The sequence below is a fragment of the Larus michahellis genome, chromosome 5, assembly GCF_964199755.1.
Source record: "Larus michahellis chromosome 5, bLarMic1.1, whole genome shotgun sequence".
NCBI classification, from domain to species: Eukaryota; Metazoa; Chordata; class Aves; order Charadriiformes; family Laridae; genus Larus; species Larus michahellis.
In genome coordinates, this window is record NC_133900.1 from 26,694,701 (window position 1) to 26,702,692 (window position 7,992).

At 42.2% G+C, this 7,992-nt stretch overlaps 1 long non-coding RNA gene across 1 annotated transcript; it reads left to right on the forward strand.

Annotated features, from left to right (window-relative positions):
- The first annotated feature begins 442 nt into the window (after window positions 1-442).
- Window positions 443-7,588, forward strand: LOC141744044 (uncharacterized). Its single transcript, XR_012587325.1, has 3 exons — window positions 443-570; window positions 5,934-6,177; window positions 7,046-7,588. It is a non-coding gene; the product is annotated as an uncharacterized LOC141744044 (long non-coding RNA).
- Window positions 7,589-7,992: the final 404 nt, after the last annotated feature.

Consider the following 7,992-nt stretch of genomic DNA (forward strand, 5'->3'; position numbering starts at 1 on the left):
TAATGAGTCCAGCATTACAAATTAAGGCTGAAAGCTTTTATGATTGAATTGGTAACATTACAACCTTGGCATTGGCTGCTTTTCTGTGATTGGAATAGGGCTTTTTTATTAAGGCTGTTTATATATATATCCATAGCTTGTCATTAGTGGTTAGACACTGATTTGTAGCAGCACAAAATTATTCCGTTGAATGTCACTGCAGTTCCTATTCTTTTTCAGCTTCTCTCTCTTTCTTTCCTTCTGTCCCTCTCTCTCTCTCTTTTTTTTTTTTAAATAAAAAAAGGTGAAGGCCATTACCACACTGATTTATGTAAATACAGCCCTAATTCAGACTAGTGTTCCAGCAGTCACATAAAAATGATTCAGTGCCAAACTGTTTGTATCTTTAATAGTTTATGGAATGGAAGGAATTCTCTTCCCAGTAAGGCCACCTCTGAAGGACTGGAAATGTTGCAGATTTTTCAGCAGAGCTGCACTGAATACTAGAATGATGAATCAGTGACTGCAGGAGCATCTAATTCAATTAAAGTTCTGCATCAAAGAACTGTGGCTGTCAACATTAGCAACAAGGTAAGGATCCTGTTTACCTGAGTATTTAAGATGATCTTCACAGATTTTGAGAATGGGTGGCCAATATCCGCCTACTATTGATACAATATTATGCCAGGTAGAAAATATCTCAGAATCACAGAATGGTAGGGCTTGGGAGGGACCTCTGGAGATCATCTAGTCCAACCCCTCTGCCAGAGCAGGGTCACCAAGAGCAGGTTGCACAGGAACGCGTCCAGGCGGGTTTTAAGTGTCTCCAGAGACGGAGACTCTACCACGTCTCTGCTGGGCAGCCTGTTCCAGTGCTCTGCCACCCTCAAAGTAAAGAAGTTCCTCCTCATGTTGAGATGGAACTTCCTATGTTCAAGAGCTAATATGGAGCTAATAGTTATCTGATTAAATCTGATGATTAGTAAGAAAGCCAGAATGTGCTATTTATTAGTCTAGCGTATTTTTGCCTCTTTCCCACTATACTTTAATGTGGGTTTCTTACATGTGTCACAACCTTTGTTCTCTGGGTCATGTCTGTGTACAAAGAGACTGTAAACAGGGTACGCATAAATGAAAAATCTAAAGCATTAGTTGTAGTCTAATGTACCCAATAAAATGAAGCAGCTAATAGGCTGTTCGTTAACCCACTCAATACCTCAATGAAACATTGAAACAGGCCTTACTGGCCAGGCCAGTAGGCAGGGACATCTTTTTCCACTACTCCTTGGATCAGGGCTGATCCTTGATGTTGCAGTTTCCATCTCCTGAGTCTTCCCATCTTCCCACCACCACCTTTCCCTGTCAGTATTTTGCATGTTCCTGCTCTGGACTGCTTACTGTCCCTAACTCAAAAATTACAGTCTATGTTTTCACTTTTCTGACCTCGCATGGCTTTAGGTTCTCATGGACTTTCTCACGCCATAACAACATCTTGCCCACTAAAATGCACCTGAAGTAAAACAAGTGCAGGTGCTCGAATACAGCCTTGCCATTAATATTTTTTCCACCTCTTCCAACTTTCCTCAAGCACTGATTGCACATTGAATCAAATGATTTCTGGGTACTCATAAGAGAAAGAAATGGGTGGTGGCTCCTCGGTCCCCTCTGCCTTGGAGTTTGCAAGTCCTCTGCCTGGGCACTGGGTTGTGAAAGCAAAGGGAGCTCTGCCTCCCTCACTTTCAAGCATAATTGTGCTGCCTTGTATGTACTGTTAGTCTAGAGACATCTCTGTTATCTCAGAATAAAGGATAATAATGTTTCTCTGTGGAAATCAGCCTTTCTCTCCACCATCAGTGTCTTTATAGGGATATATTTCAGCGTGGGGGGGTTCATATATAGAGGCCTAAATAGCCAGATTTCCTAAAGTACTAAGCAATAATATCAGCTGAGATCCCTTAAGTAAAAACGATAAAGAGACCGGAGAGAATGCAGTATTTCTGGGTTGGTTTTGGAGTTTGGTTTTATGTGTTGTGGGGTTTTTTGGTTTTGTTTTTTTTGCCTTATCCTCAGCTGGTTTAATTGGGAGATACTGGCTGGTTACCATTTGTAATAGGAACTTACCTCACTTCTGAGCCTTATTTAGGCTGTTTAAAATAGCCTGGTTATAGACACCAGCTTTTGCAGTATCTGGCTTCAAAAGTCATTAGATGAGTTTCCATGAAGGTGGACCCTGTTCAGACAGCGCACAAATACTGTATAGGTGGGACTTTGTAATACACTCGGAATTCTTCTCAGAATGCTGACAAGAGCATATCATATATAGTGTAATATTTTAATACAGATTTTGTTCCAAGAAGGACGTGCAGCTCGCAGTATAAGGCAATTCAGTGTCATTCAGAATCACCCGAAGAGCAGACTTGCAGACCTTAAACCCTGACCATTATTAGCTCTTTTTAAGAATAGTGTGGATAAGTGTCTATCCTGCATGATTCGTCTATTTGATGCTGCTGTGGGCAGGTGCATCAAACAGATACTCTCTTGAGGTCCCTCCCGCCTCCATTTCCTAAGATTTTTGTAAAGGTAACATCACTTGCAATCACGGAGAAAACAGATCTAGCGGTCAGTTATTTCTATGAGAAATTAATAATCTGTGACTTTAGGTAGCAAGACTTGCAGCGCCAAAATACACAGCGTGGTCTGACTCTCCTGTTCCAGACATGGGAATAAAGCAGTGGTAATGCCACAGAAGGCTAGAAAGTGACATTGACTTAAAACTGCTGTTGAAACTAATGTCTGTGTGGATTAGTGTTTTCCCCTGCACAGACAATAACATGCACAAGGATCTTTAACCTTACACAGGGTCTTTGCCAAGTAGGTTCAAGAGATGCTTTGTATTTTTGAGAGCTATGGAAGGATATTTTGCAAGTATCGTGTATGAAATTCTTCCAGCACCTGTCTAGCAGAACTGGTTTTAATATCTGTCTGAGTTATTAGGAGGTTATCAACAAGAAGGTCACTCCCAGTGGCATTCCTTTCCGGGGCTGAATGGTCCCAAGCAAGGGCAGATAAAATGAAGCCAAAGCGAGTGCTTGTTAGCTAAGGAAAACATTCTTTTCTGATGCTGTCAATCACATGCATAGAAAGAGTGATTCAATCATAGTGAAGGCATTGGACATTCAGCTCAGCTTGATTTTTCAATTTTATAAACAGTAGGATGCTCAGGAAGAAACAATGAGGAAAAACAGGGCTATAGAATCAGCAAATAGAGTCAACTTTTGATTCCTATGCCATTTAAATCCAAATTATAGTCATTTACTCAGTCCGGAGAGCCTGAGTTTTCACTGTTTTCCAATTTAGGCAGCTGTGACGGCAGACTCCATAAAAAAGTCCTGTTTCAAATTTAATCGATCAATTCACACCTCCCTTTTTTTTTTCTTTTTTTTTTTTTCCTCTCATTCTGTTATGGCAAATTTAATCCCATGTAGTTATTCGTGTTAGAAACAGTACAGACTCTATAATAATCTTTGCAGTTAGCTGGATAAAGGACATGTGTCATTAGTAAACCCATAGCCCCAGATTCCCATCCTGCTGGACCTCACAGATCAACATTGCACAGCCTTTGCTTGGAGTCCTGGTTCCTGCCCTACTCCTGTAGGAGCTGCGTGGACAGCTGAGGTTCGTTCTTTCTTGCTGAAGAATAATTTTTAAAGACAATGACTATGATAGTAGTAATTATTTCTGATCGGATATTTCAATCTGAAAATAAATATTTCTTTTTTTTCTCTGCTTTAAAAACTCCTTACAAAAAGGTTGACATTTCCTATATTAAGAAACACTGCCTTATTTATCAAATGTTGAAGCCTGTAGATTTATTCCAGTTAACATCAACTAAAACAATTTACTCAAAATTGGAAAAAAAATTGGTGAAAAGCCTTGCTTGACAAAAATCTTTGGGCAGTTCAGTACTTTTGGGAGTTAGGACATAATATTTTGTCTAAATGAGTTAAGGACAAATCCAACTAATTCAGATTCTGCAAGATGCCCATGCTTGGTGTTTTCTGTGGACAGACTGGAGACCTTCATACTCTTTGCTGGCAGGACACATGGGCATGGGGATTTGGGTGGAATTTTAACTGTTTATGCCTAAAGTCTGGCAGACAGACTCCCATATTTTTAAAATCTTATCCTGTTCCCTGTATTCAAAAAAGTTTTTTTAAAAGAGCTAGATTAAAATCCCCTTGGAAATTCTGGAGTATGAATTAAGAAGTCCTCTATTCTTCATGTTGGTTCTGGCACTTCCATGTTAAGTGGCTGTGCTCAACCATCACTGTTGCCAGGGCATAATCAGCATACAGGGCCTCTTCTAGCTATTGTTGAGCACCCTCTCCTGGCTCTCTGCACATAAGTCATCTCACGAACAGAGTGCTCTGGGATAAACTGCAGTGCCCAGTTGAGTTTAAGAGGAAGCCTTTCAGATGGTATGAGTTGCTGCTGTCCTTTAAACCTACCCGATTTTTTAACAGCCTGGGATGGTTTACAGCCAGGAAATCCTTCTAGTGGCGAAATTCCTCGGTAAGGATTTTTTCCCTTTCCTGTAATGCTACTTCTAATTGATCCCAGAAAACCACTTGCAGACTAGAGAATACAATGCATCAGGCGTAATCTGATAAAGGGATTATGCCCAGTTGGTAAAAGGTTGTTTATTGGGTGATTGAGCCTACATTCACATCTCTCAATGGATCTTATCTTGCTGTTAATACCTCAAGAGACCTGAGGCTGAGTCTAGGGATGAACTGGTGTGTCATAAAGCAAGTTGATTTGCAGGGATTATGGCAATAAGCAGCAGCTACAATGAAAATAGGAGGTGAAGTTGGGGGGATTACCTCTCAGTTAAGAGTTACAATGTGAGAAACAGTCATCTGATTTTTGGATCTCATAATAAATAGAGTTGGGGCACATTAAAGTTTTCTTGCACTATGTGGCTGCCTGCTTGCCATGACTAATGCAGTTGAAAATTCTTTGCACAAGTCACAGCAGGAAGGGCAAAAATCTTCACTCTTTTTATTGCTTTCCTGGTATTCCACAGTCATGCAGCCAGGCATCGTTATTGCTAAATTTAACAGTTCCCGGGCACATGGGATCCCAGTCTGGATCCATCCAGTTGCTTCAGGTATCTAATGAAGGCAACGACATTAGATCTTGACCTCATCATCATCTTTATAGTTTGTAGGAGTTAGGCGTTCATAGAGGGCCAGGCTCATGCTTTGGAGCAATCTCCCTCTGCTGAGTACAGCAGGAGCCTGGGGAGATGGGCAGTTCAGTACTTTTGTGAGTTTGGATTCCTCAAGATGCCCACGCTTGGTGTTTTCTGTGGACGGACTGGAGACTTCATACTCTTTGCTGCTAGGACACATGGGCATGGGGATTTGGGTGGCATTTTAACTGTTTATGCCTAAAGTCTAGCAGGCAGACTCCCACATTTTTAAAATCTTATCCTGTGGAGTTCCCCGTATTCAAAAATGTTTTTTTTAAGAGCTAGATTAAAATCCCCTTGGAAATTGGTTCTGGCAGTTCCATGTAAGTGGAATTCTTAATTTTGGTCCCTGATGGATAGGTGGGCAGCTCTGCTGTTCTTATCAGCCCATGTCCCTGATGGCTTCAGAGAGTTATTTGCTCTTGCTACATACTGTACCTTGAGGCAATCACCGCTGCACAGCATACAGAGTCCAAGAACCAGGCTCCTCCTAAAGGTGCTAACAACAGCTTCAAAACAGCATCATAGCCAGTTTCCTGACTGCTGACAATTTTAAACATGCAATTTAAGTGCTTCCAGGCTGCCTTAAAGCTGTAACAACACCCAAAATCTCCGAGATATTTGTTCTAATTATCATGTTAAACAAAGCATCGATTTAGCAAGGAGTTTCTAACATCAGTCTCTCTCGTTTTACTCTCAGGCACTGTTCTTGCTCAACTCGAGGCATTCTCAGAGGAAAAGGACATTTCTGAGCACTGGGAATATCATCACAGAGCCTGCACCAAACAGTGGGAAGGTAATTTGCAGTAGCCGAGGACTACGCTACATCACCTTTGTATGCGCTGTGCTCTGTGGTTTTGCATTCCTGTGCAGTGAGTAGGACCCCGGCTGCTATGGAGGAAAGCCATCATCTTCTCTCAGATGCTGTCATGGGACTGTTTGGTGTAAGTAAAGATATCCTATTCAGCTCTTTGATTTCAGCCTTCTAGCCAGCTTTCGCTTTGGATTACCCTCAATTAGAAGGTACTTTGAATTTTTCTGCTGTTTAATTGGAGAATAGCTATAAAGAAGCAGGTAGAAACAAAGAGAATACAGAAGTATTTTCAGGTCATTGCAAAATCAGAGCAACAGTTTTACTGAATTTGAGTGGATGTGAGCAGGGGCTGTTTCAATTTGTGTGTGACTTTGATACAAGCAAAGAGACCAAAGTCTTATGGTTTTCAAGTCAAGAGGCTCAAAGAATAAATCGACTGCAGCTGAGATCTGAAGCAAAATACTTTGTTTATTTCCTTTGTACGTGTGAGAGTACACCTTTTAAACTGCCAGAGAAACTCCCTAATTTGCAATAATGAGATTAACTGGAAGGGAAAGAACAGCAGAAGAGGAGACGTCATATCACAAAGTATTCATATTTATTTATTCCATGCTGAAAACAATCATCCCAGCTTTCTTTTGTCTGATTCCGAAATCACCGGGACAGAGTTTCATCAGGAATAAATGCAAGTAGTTCTGCTGATTGCAGAGGGCCACGTTCACCAAACTGTCCCTGTTTCATTCCAGCTCGAGTAAGCAAACAATTCATAATATGGGGCCTCACTGTAGATGTGGCATTGCTAGACAACGTTTATTGCTGTTGATTATCATTTTTGTCAGGTAACAGAAGCAAGGGGAGGCTGTAATAGGCATGGAGCAAAGATGGCTAGATGGGAGGCTCTTGGGGTGAAGGTCAGGGTGGAGCAGGTTGCTTGCCCAGCTGCAGGGAGGGTGTTGATGACTCTGTGATTATTTTATTTGTTTTTGTCTGGGCTGCAGGATTCCTGGCCAGGGCTCTTTGTTGGACTCGCATGACATCCAGCACAAGTGGCACAGTGCCTACGGCTGCCAGACCTGGCCAGGCCCATGTTGCTGTACGTCTTCAGGCCATTTCTAGCACTAGCCTGAGTCAGCGGCGACGCAGGTTTTTTGCCCGCACTAGGCTTCCAAGCAAGCCTAGGAGCTTTGCTACTTACACAAAATCTACTCCCCTGTATCTCTCCCATCTCTGTTTTCTGGGATGGCTAGATTAATGCTACCAAATAGGCCTGTGTGGGATGGAGCCCTATTTTCTCCTTTTACTGTAGGCCTAATACACTGCTCCAGTACCCTCCATAGGCAGAGAGCAGTCGCAGAGTGAGAAGAGCACGTTATGCTTTCTGATACACCTGTAATCATTTGCAAGATCACACTGTGGAGCAAGACTTTCCCAGCTTCCTTAACATCCACGAGCCAGACCCCTCGTCTGGAGTAACTTGGCAGTTCTCCACAGAGTCAACGGAGCGCAGCCAAACTGCAGCAGTGGAGAGCTGGGCCCTGCATCTTGAAGTAAGTGAATTTGCTCGGCTAATTGCACGCAAGTGCTCCCCCTGAGCACCTGTAAATTGTTGAGTTTAATAGGGTGGCAGCTGTTGCCGGCTGCCTGGGTTCTTGCTGCCTTGGAAGTAGTTGGGAGATGAGAGCAGCAACTTGCAGCGTGATTATCTTTTTCTCCATTTCCCCTCAATTTCATTGTCATCATCTTCTCTCTTAAGGGCGCTTAAAAGCATTTGTTGCTCCTTATAACACCCACAGGAGCTGTTGTGAAGTGCACTTTTTGTACTTAAGGTTTCAAAGTCTAAAATCTCTGACCTTAAGAGGTTTGGAGAGTGGCTTAGTTTGAAGTCTGCTGCCATACAGACACCTGCAAAACATTCAACTTAAGCTGGCACAGCTGGAGGGAGAGA